Source organism: Tursiops truncatus, chromosome 5, assembly GCF_011762595.2.
Source record: "Tursiops truncatus isolate mTurTru1 chromosome 5, mTurTru1.mat.Y, whole genome shotgun sequence".
NCBI lineage: Eukaryota > Metazoa > Chordata > Mammalia > Artiodactyla > Delphinidae > Tursiops > Tursiops truncatus.
In genome coordinates, this window is record NC_047038.1 from 59,261,302 (window position 1) to 59,274,713 (window position 13,412).

Genomic DNA, 13,412 nt, shown 5'->3' on the forward strand with positions numbered 1-13,412 from the left:
TCATTCTACCCATTTTATGGATAAGAAAACTGAGGCAAAGAGAGGTTATGTATTTACCCAAGTCACTAAGAAGTAGTCAAACTGGCAACACAGTTTTATATTAAATTTTCATGATCGAATACATAATTCTGTACTTCCTCTCAGGAAAAGAAGAGAGAGAACAAGAAGGAGAGAGAGAGAAGAAGAAAGATAGAGACTGATATATTCTGCTTTCATCCACAGTAGATATTAGGCCTATGCATGATCCTTTGTATCTCGTGATATCTACTCTATTTATGTGCTACACTTCTTCTCCTACTGTTGAGATCCACCAGTCTGTTCTACTCTTGAATTGCCTATTCCCATTCCCCACTCAACCCTACTTTCCATCTTATCTTGTTCTCAGCCTCCAGGGAAGGATGTCGGACTGTCAATTCCTTCATGTTCCACTGTTGCATGGCAGTCATTGATTCCAGATCCTAAGGAGGAAGAAAGAGAGATAAAGACGTCATACGGAGATAGTATCACAGTAGACTATTATGATGAAAGTACATGTCAATTATCACTATTTCTGTGCCTTATTTTAATAAGAATTTTGTTATCTGCTCTGCCATAAGTTGCATTTTCAAAGCCCTTTTCTGTCTATCTTGAGAATCTGGAGGCTTCTTGGACAGAGTGGTGTGTGCATGGGTAGGGGGCTGCTATGCAAGGATCTATGTGATGAGAAGCAAAGACACTCAGAGTAAGCATATGACAAATGCAAACCCTTAGAAGCCACTTCATGAACTCTGTGTTGAGCCAAAATATAACAATCTATCCTCTTCTAGAATGAGTGAGCTTGTCTCATGTAGCTCTCCCTATTTGATACTTCTATTGTATTTTCAGTATGTATTAAGAGTCCATTCTATTAATATACTATCAGGATATATCTGGATCTATATAAGATATGCAAATGCTGTACTCTATGAACAAACTGAAGTCAAGGAAACCTCAAGGTAAAATATTCCTAAGAATATACTTCTATAAATCACACATTAGTGGCCTATATTTCCCTAATTTGACATGATTATAAAAATAGATGTGTCACCTCATTCATTGGCATCTTTGCTCTTTAGTTAATCTACTAAAGTGCAAACTGTAAAAGTAGAGAATTTTTGCCCTCTTGTACATAATTGCAAATGACACCAGAATTTCCAGCCAAATGAATCATGACTGGTCACTGCATGTAACTGCTTCTAAAGTTGTCAGGTTCTCCAAGACACCATGAGGATGCCAGAAAAGTTTGAGGGCAATGCCTGTTAGAAGGAGGGTCACCTATTGAAGGATGGCAGTGATTAGAAGTCTCTCTAATTTTAAAAGTAGAAAAATGATGAACTCTAGAGCAATGGTACTGAAATCATAAACTAGTCCAAGAAGTCCAGAAGGAAACAACATTAAGACACAAGAAGAGGAATTATCAATATATAGACCAAAAGCAAACACAAAAATCCTTTTGACTTGATGATATTTTTGACGACTTTCTATATTCTCAAAATGTATTTGTGCTCAAAAACGTAGACTGTAGAAATATAATCTGATTTGATAATACTAGAGTTTTACTGATCAGTGAATAACAAATAGAAATTAATTAGAATTTGAGTTTTTCACCTTTGAATTTTAAACTCATCATAAAAAATTTGAATGGAGTCTAATGCAGAGGCAGCAACATAGGAGTTAAGAATTCAAGCTCTGAAAATGTAACAAATTGGAGGTTGAATTCTAGTTCCATCATTACTAGCTTGTTAAACACTAATTTTGTATTTTTAGAATAGAGTTAATAATCCTCTTTCACAGCGTCTTTGCAGGCATTAAATAACATACTACCTTCTACTGAGAGTAATATAAGTAATAGTATTTGTATTACTATAATAATGTATTTAAGTGTTTTAATGAATAATTTTAAGGTATTGATAAAATAATATTGCTTTTGCTATAAAAATATTTAGGTTTGTAGAACACTGTCATTGACTCAGCCTCAAGGGAGTAATTTGTTCTTTGTGTTTCTATCAATTCTTGCGGCCCCTCTTCAATATATAACATCTTTATCTACACTGTGGTAGTTTCATATTTATTTTATATTGTTTCTCATCAAAAATTTATAAGTGATTTTTAAACTTGTCTCCCTGACCAACCCCCATGCCCATCTTTCCTCACTAACAGCTTATCTTCATTTTCCTTAAATGATAATTGCATTGCTTTTGATTAGAAAACATGTTTGGTTTACAACTGTAAATTGTGCTAGCATTTTAGTGGCACATACCCAACTTTCTGGTAGAAATTAAATATTTTATCTTTATTTCATTCTCAGAATAATCTTATAAGTTTCATAATATTACCTCCAATATTGATGATAAAATTTGCAAGTAACACCATGGCAACGAGGACCATCGAAATCTGTTCCCACCTCTGACTATTCCAGATCTTCTTATCACTGCTTCATTCCTTCTTTATTCCCCAAAGCAAGTACTTGCTATAGCTATATGGAATATCTTGCATCTCCTAGAATTTCTTATGGTCCTCTACATTTTTTGTCTTTGAACATAAAATTTCTTCTGTTCAGAATGACCATCTCTAATTTCTGTCTTTGGAAGATTTCACCTCGTATTAGAGCCAGAAGAGTTCTCAGTGCTTTTCATAATGTATTTATCTTTATTATAGCATATATACAGTGCATGTGTGTGTGTGTGTTTCTGTGTATCTGCATCTGTGTGTAATTTGTTTGTTTTTTATTTTTCCAGCCTCCTAGAGTAAAATATCTTTGAATAAGTCATATAGTCAAAGGTCCTTATTTTAATTTATTTTTAATTTTTTGGTCAGAGTTTCTAACATAGTTTCAGGCACATTATAGGTGCTCAAAAATGCCTGCTTTAATGATTGAGCAAATGAATAACACTATGATGTTGATATTTGATATCATGAAATCCACATACTATGCAAATTATTGCCACTAGAGAAGATCATTGTGTTTGCATCTAGCAATTGTTATTTGTAAACACAGTTCTGATTTGATATTTTACATGATCTGACCTGTGACAATTAAGAAAATAATTCAGAACTGTGTTTTCTAAATTTATATTTTAAACTTGACTTTAACCACAAAAAGGTAGGAAACATTAAAATAAAATTTATTTCTTAATAGATTCCAAGTCTCTTTTTCATAACATTACATTTTTGGCAGCTGATACTTATGGAATAAAAATGATGTGAATCTAATAATAAAATGTATGCTAGATAACTCTATTTCCTACAGAACTCTATAAAATAAATTATAATAAACCAAACTCTTCTAGACAGTAATGATGGATAATTCCAATTTATCTTATTTCATGAATAAAAATATACCTATCATAAATCTTTTCTTTTAACATAAATGACTACTGTTAAATTTCTGATGATGCTACCTCCCACAAATTATCACCGGAGAATCCTTAAAAAGAAGCTGAAATATATTATAGATGATTTCATTCTTAGGATTCATACTGATCCATACGCTACATCTGACTTATTGAAATCATTTGCCTTTCTAAAACATATTTTACTCAATGATTGTGATACTTCATATTAATTCATCATTGTGTTACAAATACAAACTACATTTAAATATAAAAGAGCTGCATCATCCTTAAACAATACATATCTATTGGTCTTACTAGTATAGAAAATGTATGCACAAAATATAAAGAGCAAGCAAATTTTATTTTAGTTAATACAGAATTCAATAATTATATTTCTCCTCTTTTCCTTTATTTTCCCTGTTTTAACATTTTGTATTCTGTATCCTTAACTTTCTGGTCATTTATATCATTTTCTTTGCTGTCATGACTAGAAGTGTATAAGATAGAAGAAAGGGTAAATACATTATTTTTTTTCAGTATTTAATATGTTAAAGGCACTGCAGGTATCAATTTACATACACTGTTCCATTGGTAAGATGAATGTTATTTCCCTCATTTTTTACAGATGAGGAAACAGAGATACAATAACAAATACATAATGCCTAGTGTGCTAACCGATAGATGGTATAGTATCTCAAAGGAAAAGCTATTTTAAAAGGCTGACTTAGAGAAGGCATCATGAAAGAAGCAAAGTGATGGAAAAGATATGACATGTTGAGTTTGCATTAGGTAATACCTAATACAGAATGTGTTTAAGGGAAAAGCTGGTGATACACTTGAATTATTTATATTATGGACCATGAAGAGTATCAAATGCCAGATGGGGGTATAAAATTTATTTTATTATAAATGAGATTTTTATTTCTTACATGATGGTTTAACATGTTTTAAACTGTGTTTTAAGAAAGTTATCCAGCCAACAATGTTTCCAATAGAAAATCTATTGGAACAAGAAGAGATGGTCAGGAAATTAATCATTTGGAAAATTTTGCAATAGTCCACAAAAGAGAGTTAATGGAGGGATTAATAAATGGCTGTGACTTTGAGAATAAGAGGAAAATATAAATAAATCTGAGATGAGAAAAATTAAAAATTATAGATTATACACAAAAGTTATCTAGAATTGGAAAGAGAAAGAGGTGGACTCAGAGATGACTTCAGGTTTCAGAAATGGAGGACTGGAAGAATGGTACCTAGGAAATGGTACCTTGCTTTCCTAGGTACATTAGAAGCAAGGTTGGTGATCCCTGTGATATCTCCACTTAATTCACTAGGATGGATCCTACAGTAGAACCACAAACCCTGGATGATACTATTCTTGCACAAACTCAATTTAGTAGCACCAATTTTATTCAGTATGCCAAATGTGATAACTTTACTAGAGAAAATTTACATGATCTCCAGGACGTGGTATGTAGACACTGATTTTGTGAATGCATTCTTTTCTATCCCTACCATTAAAAAAAAAAAGATAAGGCGCAATTTACATTCACATGGAACTGACAAGAATATATATTATGTATAATAATATTGTTCAAAGGTATTGAGAGCATCTAGACATCCTGCAGAACATTAAATGGTGCATTATAATGATGACATGCTAACTGGGTTACAGGAGAAAGAAATGCCCAGCATGTTAGAGGCCTTGGTTAATACATCCACTCTAAGGGGTGGAGGATGAACCCTATGAAAATCACTACATCACATTACCACTCCATTTACCTCTTTAGGGGTTCTGTGGTTAGGGGCATCTTGACACATGACTTATAAAATATGAGACAAATTATTACATCTTTGCCTGTAATTGTAACAGAACTATAATGCAGTGTACGACTTTTTACATTATAAAGGCAGTGTATTTGACATCTAAGTAATACTTGTCAAGGCCATGTTTACAGTGACATTGAGGCTGCCAGTTTCTAATGAGACACAGAGCAAGAAAGTCCAAGCTGTGCTGTAAGCAACCCTGCCACTTGGGACTTGTGATCTGCCAAAATTGTATTAGTGGTGGAAAAAGATGTGTGGCATTTATGGCAAAACAACAATACAAGACACCAGAGATCTGGAGTAAGGCCATACCATCTTTTAAAAAACAACCCCTGGCATATTCTGAAAGTTAGCATAGATGAAGCACACAAACACAGGGCTTCAAGTGACCATGATTTGGGAATTCTAATCATGAACAGAATTCCTTCTGCTCATTAAGTCATTAAGGTTGGGCAGGGCAAGCAATAGTCCATTATAGGATGTAACCAGTACATCTGGGGTAGCACAAGCAAGACCAGAGAGAGAAAGCATGAGCACATTGCCCTGAAACCACTATATTCCACCATATTGCACCAGCTCCTCTCTTTTCATTCACACTCATGGCTCTGTGGAACGTCAGTTAAGATCAACTAACAGAGGAACAAAAAAGCCAAGTGTTCCTTAGACACAGGTTAGCTCAGTAAGTCTGTGCAAAGCTGAAAAATGGAAAGTAGATGCATTACATGCTCACTCAGGCACAACCTTGAAAGACATTGGTGAAAGTATATTTTCCAAAATATACTTTGGTGGTGCACTTGATCACCTACTTGGTGGACAAAGGAGCAGGACAAAGGTTTGAATATATTTGGAATTAAAAAGCATTCCATAAAGAACTATAAAATTCTCAAAGGAGGGATGCCTGTGTCTGAAAATGGAGCAAGAGTCTCATTGAACTATAAGCTCTGGTGGCCAGCTGGTCACTGTAGCTGCTTTATGTACAGAGACCAGCAGGCATGAAGAAGAGTTATTGTGGGAGGAGTAGTCGGCCTGATAACAGGAGGAAATAAGTGCTGCTGTTACATGATGAAGGGCAGGAAAGTGTATGCTAACACACAAGTAACCTGCTCTGGTTTCTCTTGATACTCCCTTACCTGATGATGATGGTAAATGTTTAAGTGAAGCAACCTTAAAAATATGGTGACAAGGGACTCAGACACCTTGAGGATGACTTCAGTGGCATCCCCACAGGTAAGCTAAGACTAACAGGTGTTAGCAGACGGAGAGAGGAATCTGGAATGGATAGTGGAGGAAGGAGGTGATAAGTATAAGTTGTAGCTCAGAGATCAACTGCAGAGTTGGGACTTGTAGCCCATCCCAGTACCCTTCCTTTTCCAAGTTTCTCCCAGAAAGAAAGACTTAACAGAATTATGAAGGAGTTGCTCCTTGAACAAAGAAGTGGATCTGAGTGGCACAAAAGATGGATGGGCTAGGATACCCCCATTAGATGATGAACTTGTTGCTTCAGTTGCTGTTTGTGCTGCAGCAGACAGCTTCAGCTCTTAGCCTCTTCAGGGATGCTCCAGCATAAAAATCTGCCTCTCTCACAGTGACATCCTTCTGGATTGACCAATAGGTGGAAACAGGGATATAAAGTATCTGAACATTTTAACTCAATGGGGGGCTACTTTGAAGTGCTGTTTAACACCAGTTGACTGAGTCTTTTAAGCCTGTATCGAAACACAACTTCTCTCTCTGCCCACTTTTGCTTCCTCCCTTCTCTTCCATTGTGTCCTCCAGTAAATTTCCTGCCCAGTGCACTTAGTATGTCTCCTTCCTCGAGAATCCAAATCGCTAGAATTGCTGTCATATAAGCCATGTAAGTTATGAGAAGTATGAGCATCCTACAAAATGACCACACTCTAGAAAGCATTATTTACCTTTTCTCACAAATGTCATTATTTTGTTTAATATTTCTAAACTACAGTTTTCTTGAAGTCATTATTTGTTTAGTACTTTAAAGTAACTATCCCTCTAGTAACTGCTTCCCAACATTGCTTATAAGATTAAACTAGCGTAGTAGGTTGCTACTTTTACTGCTATCTGCCATCAAGTAAGAGATATACCGTAGATGGGTTAACCAATCTCTCTGGATTCAGTTTCGTTATCCAAGAAGTAATGAACAAAAGTTATAAAGTTACATCCAGAGAACCTTTGTTCTATCAGTACATACTGAAATATTATGCCAAAATCAATGGTAACAGAAGATCTATAAGACTAACAAAGTGATTTTTAATTCAAGTCTGTGATTTAGATAAAGCACTAGGATAGATAGGTTGGATATCTTGGTTTTGAAGTGAGATTTCTCAAGATCAGAAATTTTTATTCACTATCCTCTAATAATGAGGCAATTCAGTCACCTACAGTGCTAGATAAAACAAAGACACTGCTATTAGCCAAAATATACGTATTTGCAAAAACAAATGAAATCTTTGCTTTATTCTTTTTAGGATATTCTTTCTTTGTTCAACTTAGTTTGAAAACCTCCATTTTTTATTGCAGCCTGCAAAGAGTGACTATAGCTTCTAAAAATTAAATGAGGTTCAGATTATATGAAGATCTTTTATGTGAAGTTTAGAAGCTTAAGATACTGTGTGTGCCCTGAAGAAATCTCATCATCAGATGCGTTTGAAAACCGTTATTTGTGTTTCACTCTGTCTTGGTATATCTTTAGTTTTTTTAATCAATGAACACAACTGCTACACACAGCCCCAAAGGCAGGAGTTGCCATAAATAGTCAACTTTCAGCGTAAGAAAAAAGCAAACTGAAAGGGTGTTCCAGCGTATCACTGACAGAAGTTTTCAATCACCCTATGGCTACCACACATTGTGAAGGGAAAATGAATCTTTTCAATAGAATCAGTGCCCTTCATATTCTCTGGTAATTACATTTTGGTGTCAATTTAAAAAAGTAAATGGTTGAAGAATTTTTTAAAATATTTGATTGGTTAGGCAAGTATGACAACAAAACTTCTAGTGAAGGAGAGTTCTTTAAAAATGATGTCAATTTGTATAGATTTTCTCTATCCACTGCTTAAATAATAAAACAAATAGCTGAATAAATTTTGAGTTTTTTTAACCTATCCAACAAAACCTAGGAAGGATAGAGGAAGAGCTTAGCATAGAAGACATAATCATAGGCTGGAGAGTAATTCTGTATGTGGCAATGAATGGTTAGCATTATAGCATCTAAGTTAAGAGTATAGCCTGTTTAATTAGGCAGTTCTGGTAATGTCTGAGTTCTACCAGTCACTAATTATGTAACTTGGTTAATGACTGAATTTTGCTAACTTCAGTTATCTCTTTTATAAAATGGGGCTATTAACAGTATTCACCTCCTAGGGTTGTTTAAAGTACAAAAGGAAAATGACATAAAGGAGTTGGCGCAGTTTATATGAAATACATTTTGCACTTCTCTTCCTCCTCTTCTTCTGACTCTTTCTCCTTGGCATTAGGAGTTTATGATGGTACTAGGAATCTGAAAATCTGGCAACATTTAAAAAATCTCCCTGGACCTTGCTTCTTATCCTGATGCATCACCCTCTGAAGAAGACTTCCCATAATACCAATCTAAATTTGTCCCCAAAAGTAATTCTATCTTATTACCATATTTTATTTGTTCTAGCATTTAAAATCACTATCCTGGGCTTCCCTGGTGGCGCAGTGGTTGAGAGTCTGCCTGCCGATGTAGGGGACACGGGTTCGTGCCCCGGTCCGGGAAGATCCCACATGCCATGGAGCAGCTGGGCCCATGAGCCATGGCCACTGAGCCTGCGCGTCTGGAGCCTGTGCTCCGCAACGGAAGAGGCCACAGCAGTGAGAGGCCCGCGTACCGCAAAAAAAAAAAAAAAAAAATCACTATCCTGATTATTTAGCTATTTACTATTTTATAGTTAATTTTCAATCCCAGTGTCTGTCTGTGAGAGGAAAAACATTGTCTTGTCATGCTCTTTTCATCCTGACATGTACTAGGCACACTATAAACAGTCCTTAAATGAAGGAATGAATGCTCTTCCTCTTCTTGCTTCTTCACCAGAAGTGTGAACTATGTACTCCAAAAAAGACCACCAGAAAGACCTGTTGATGACGCATAACTTAGACTTATTGCAGCAAGGGAGAGCATTAGCTTGACAAAGGTCTTATTAATGTCTCAAAATGGAAAATTGGGGTATAGTATAGTCAGGATTTTAAGAGCTTCAGTTGAGTGATTTTGAGGTGAGTCTTACAGGGCTGGAAAGTAGCTGGATTTCTATTACGACATTATAGTTTTTGAACTGATGTGCACAGCAAGATGAAGGACATGAAAAGAATCGCGATAAGTAAGATGTTTAGTTGTTTTGGTGTCTGACTTTCTAGGAAATGGTATTTCTTGCAGTAAGCATGTGAGTTATTTTTGCTTATTCTCAGTATTGCTTAGCAAAGAACAGGAAATTATGCTTCATTCAAGAATTGTTTAACACAGACCAGAAAGTATTACTACACCAATTATTATTTAACACAGGGACAGAGAATTATTTGGTTTCAGTTATTAAAGCTTTATTTTGCCTTTGACCCATGGATTCCTGTCTTATTTTTGCACTGTCTTTACTTTTGTATATTAGCTTGACTCAATTTTGATTTGTTTTCATTTGTGTTTTTGCATCACGTTATTCTAGAGCTCCTCTTGCAGTTTTTTCTATTTGCTTTACAGAATAAACTTACATGGTTCCCACATGTTCAATGCACATCCAGATTCAGGCCTAGGCTTCCTTGAAATTTTTAATTTGCCCTTATTATTCAGCTATACCACCCATGGTCACATCTTCAAACGTAATCTGTTTGCAGTTGACTTCTAAATATTAAAGTTTTATTATGAACTTTCTCCTAAATTTCAATCCACTCTTACATATAAACTAGTCCACACTTATAAGGTATTGTTGCGTCTTTACAGCTTTGTCTGTATATCTAAATATCAATCAGTGGGAATCCTTTTGTAGTATTTTTTTAAAAAGTTCCATCAGAGATTCTATTATTTGGGTGGACTTGATGCTTTGGAAATAAATTTAACTTTGTTCAATCACTGACTCCTCACCCTCATCCTATTATAATTTTTAGTTGGTATTAGTAAAAATAATTGCCATCTCTCCCATAATAACCTTTCTGTTTCATTCCATGGCCAAGAATATAGTTTAGTTTCATCAACTGAAGTGTGATTTTTAAAAAGAAACTTTCCTACGGTCTCTTAAAAACTTTCTCTTCAACCCCATATTCACATAGTAGCCAGATTAAATTTCCTAAAAATCTGCTTGACCTATTATTTAAAACTCTTCAGTGACATGGAATTTCCAATCATTTAACATCTTTACAACACCACACTAGCTTAATATTTATTGTTGCTTATAATGAGACCTTGGTCAATCTTAGATTTTAGGTAAAAAAATTTCTATATCATTGAACTAGCCATGCTGGACCACTTGCTCTGCTTTGAATATGCTGTGCATTTTTCTCCATTCCTGATCAATATTCTCCCTTAGAATACTCTTTCTCTCGGTTCTATTCATCTTTTATTTCTCACTTCAAATTCCTCTTCCATGAAACATTCCCGAAGTAGTCTAATCCACAGGGTTAGTTAAATCTTAGAAGTAAATGGACTCAATGACAATGTTCCTCTGTAATGTATAATATATGTTGTCTTGACATTGACTGTCAATTCCCTGTTTTTATTTGTTTGCTTTGTATCCTCATATTCAATACACAAAATCTCATGATTAGAGAGTTCTTCATATACCCTTTTAGACACTCTGAAGACTCTGCACCTTATAGTTTAAAATTAATATCTTCGTTGTTGAGTGTCATCATTTCAGAGATTTGACATTCAGAAAGGCATGGGCATGGTACACAGAAAGCTCTCTAAGGAGCTAGGGCCATGAGGTAGAAATGCAGAGTGATTTGGTTCACTGGGAGTTAACAGAGAGGTAAATGAATAAGCAAGCTAAAGCATCAGAGAATTTTTCTGAAATGAAAAATACCTTCAGGCCTTTCAGGCAGCACTGAAAATATCCTTATTTAATAGGCTATAGTATTGTTCAGCCTTTTCTTACATAATGTATTGTCTTTGTTTCTATCCTATTATACATGTGAAATATATTGAAGTCAATTTGTTTCTAGTCTCTTCATGAAAAAAAATATATATATATACTTTATCATCTTCTAGGACTCTTCAAAGTTTTAAAAGAGAAAGAAACTGCATTTTCAAATATTTTGCACATAAGACTATTTCCAAAGTAAAGCCCAGAATATTTTTCTTTAGCTACCCAGTTTCCTTTAGGAAAAATATATAAACATGTTTATTGCTTTATTGCTTCAATTGTTGCTCTTTGAATAAATGCAGCTTAAAAGTAGAAAATAGCACATAGTAAGTCTTCAAGAAGCCCTTATTCATGGAACATAAAGGTATAGGGTAGTCAAATTCAGTTTTTTCTCTTCTGTATTTTTACATATTACTGCTTAGTTAACTAAATAGAAAATTTTTATCCCCAAGTATGTAATTGATTCCCTCTCTAGAAAATGAAACAGGGAATTTCTAGAAGATTCTAACTTCATTTCTTTTTTTTTTGTGGTATGCGGGCCTCTCACTGTTGTGGCCTCTCCCATTGAGGAGCACAGGCTCCGGATGCACAGGCTGAACGGCCATGGCTCACGGGCCCAGCCGCTCCGCGGCATGTGGGATCCTCCTAGGGGACACGAACCCATGTCCCCTGCATCGGCAGGTGGACTCTCAACCACTGCGCCACCAGGGAAGCCCCCATGGTATAATACTTTTATAAAATATTATAAGTATGTGTCATTATAAACATTAAATAAAAAAATATAAGCTCCGATTTTTATTTTTAGCTTCAACAGAGATAATATAACACTTTCACATTTCTAGAAAATGCAAAATACTTACATTCGATTTCTCTTTTTAGACTGAGCCTGGTTCACAAATCATAGTTTGATTAGCATAGTTATAGTATACATTGTTTGCCAGGATTCTAGATGTTTCTTTAGGTTAGTTATAGAAATAATTGATAATAATATAAAATTAATAACTTTAAATGTTTTCAGTAAACTCTGTTCACTTGGGATATATCATATTCATTATTTTCCATATTAAGAGGAAAACAACCCACGGTCTAGTTGGTTCCTTACCCTTTCTCCAGCCTACTTTTCTTTAGTTTGGCTTTTCCTATACATAAATGTATTTGTGTAAAGTAACATTTTGTTGTTGTTGTTCCTGATACAACTTATAGATTGACCTTTTTGTGTATTGCAGTTTATTAATCTTCTTTCGGTCTAATTCATTATTGAAAGATCAATGGGGTTTGGGCATAAAGGATTAAGGATCTGACAGGAGAGGTTGGAGGATCAAGGATCAGCTAAGGTGAAGGATAAAACAGTGACTATAATAATGTCTTGAGCATCTTCTTCAAGTACTTCTGATGTTCACTTAATGATTCATCACATATTGGCTCTGTTAAAACACAGTGATACTGAACTCACTTAATGTCAGAATCCTCGCTGTCTTGACAGTTTGATTTGGACGGAAGAATTATCTACTTCTAGCAGCCAGTCCTTAGCCTTGGCCAGTTCCTTTGTTGTGAACCAGAGGAGTTAGAAGGTCTGCCTCAGTGCTTCCTAAATTCTTGATTGCAGCATGTGACTTGGGCTGACTTTTGGGGGAAGATTTGAAATTATCTGTCTGTCTATCGTCTATCTATCTATTATACATTATCCCTCAGGTCTCACACTAAATCATAGTAGCTCAGGAATCTGAGGTAGAGCCAAGTTTACATCACTACAAACCCCCAATGCCATTCTGATGTGCAGCCAGTTTGGGAAACGAATTCACATGGCATAAACCTTTGGGTAAAGTAGGATTATGTGACACAGGGTACCTTCTTTTTCAATCTAGCTCTCATACTCTCTAGGAGAGTTTTGGGGGTAGGAAATTTTGAGGAGGCCCATATCTATCAAAAGTAGTGGCATTTCAGCCATTACAAGATTAAATACCTCGGTCAGTATGTAGATGATTTTCAAGGTTTGGGCAACCACATGTATGCGTGTGGTCCGTGGAGTTCTCCCAAAGAACATAGGGGTTCTAGAAATAGCTGCTATTATTTAAAAATAAAAATCATTGCAGGGATGTGTGCCAATTATTGAATCATCTGCTTATAA

At 35.2% G+C, this 13,412-nt stretch overlaps 1 pseudogene; it reads right to left on the bottom strand.

The window, feature by feature from the left end:
* Nucleotides 1–335: 335 nt before the first annotated feature.
* Nucleotides 336–13,412, bottom strand: part of LOC101335512 (small nuclear ribonucleoprotein Sm D3-like) — a 33,933-nt pseudogene continuing 20,856 nt past the window's right edge.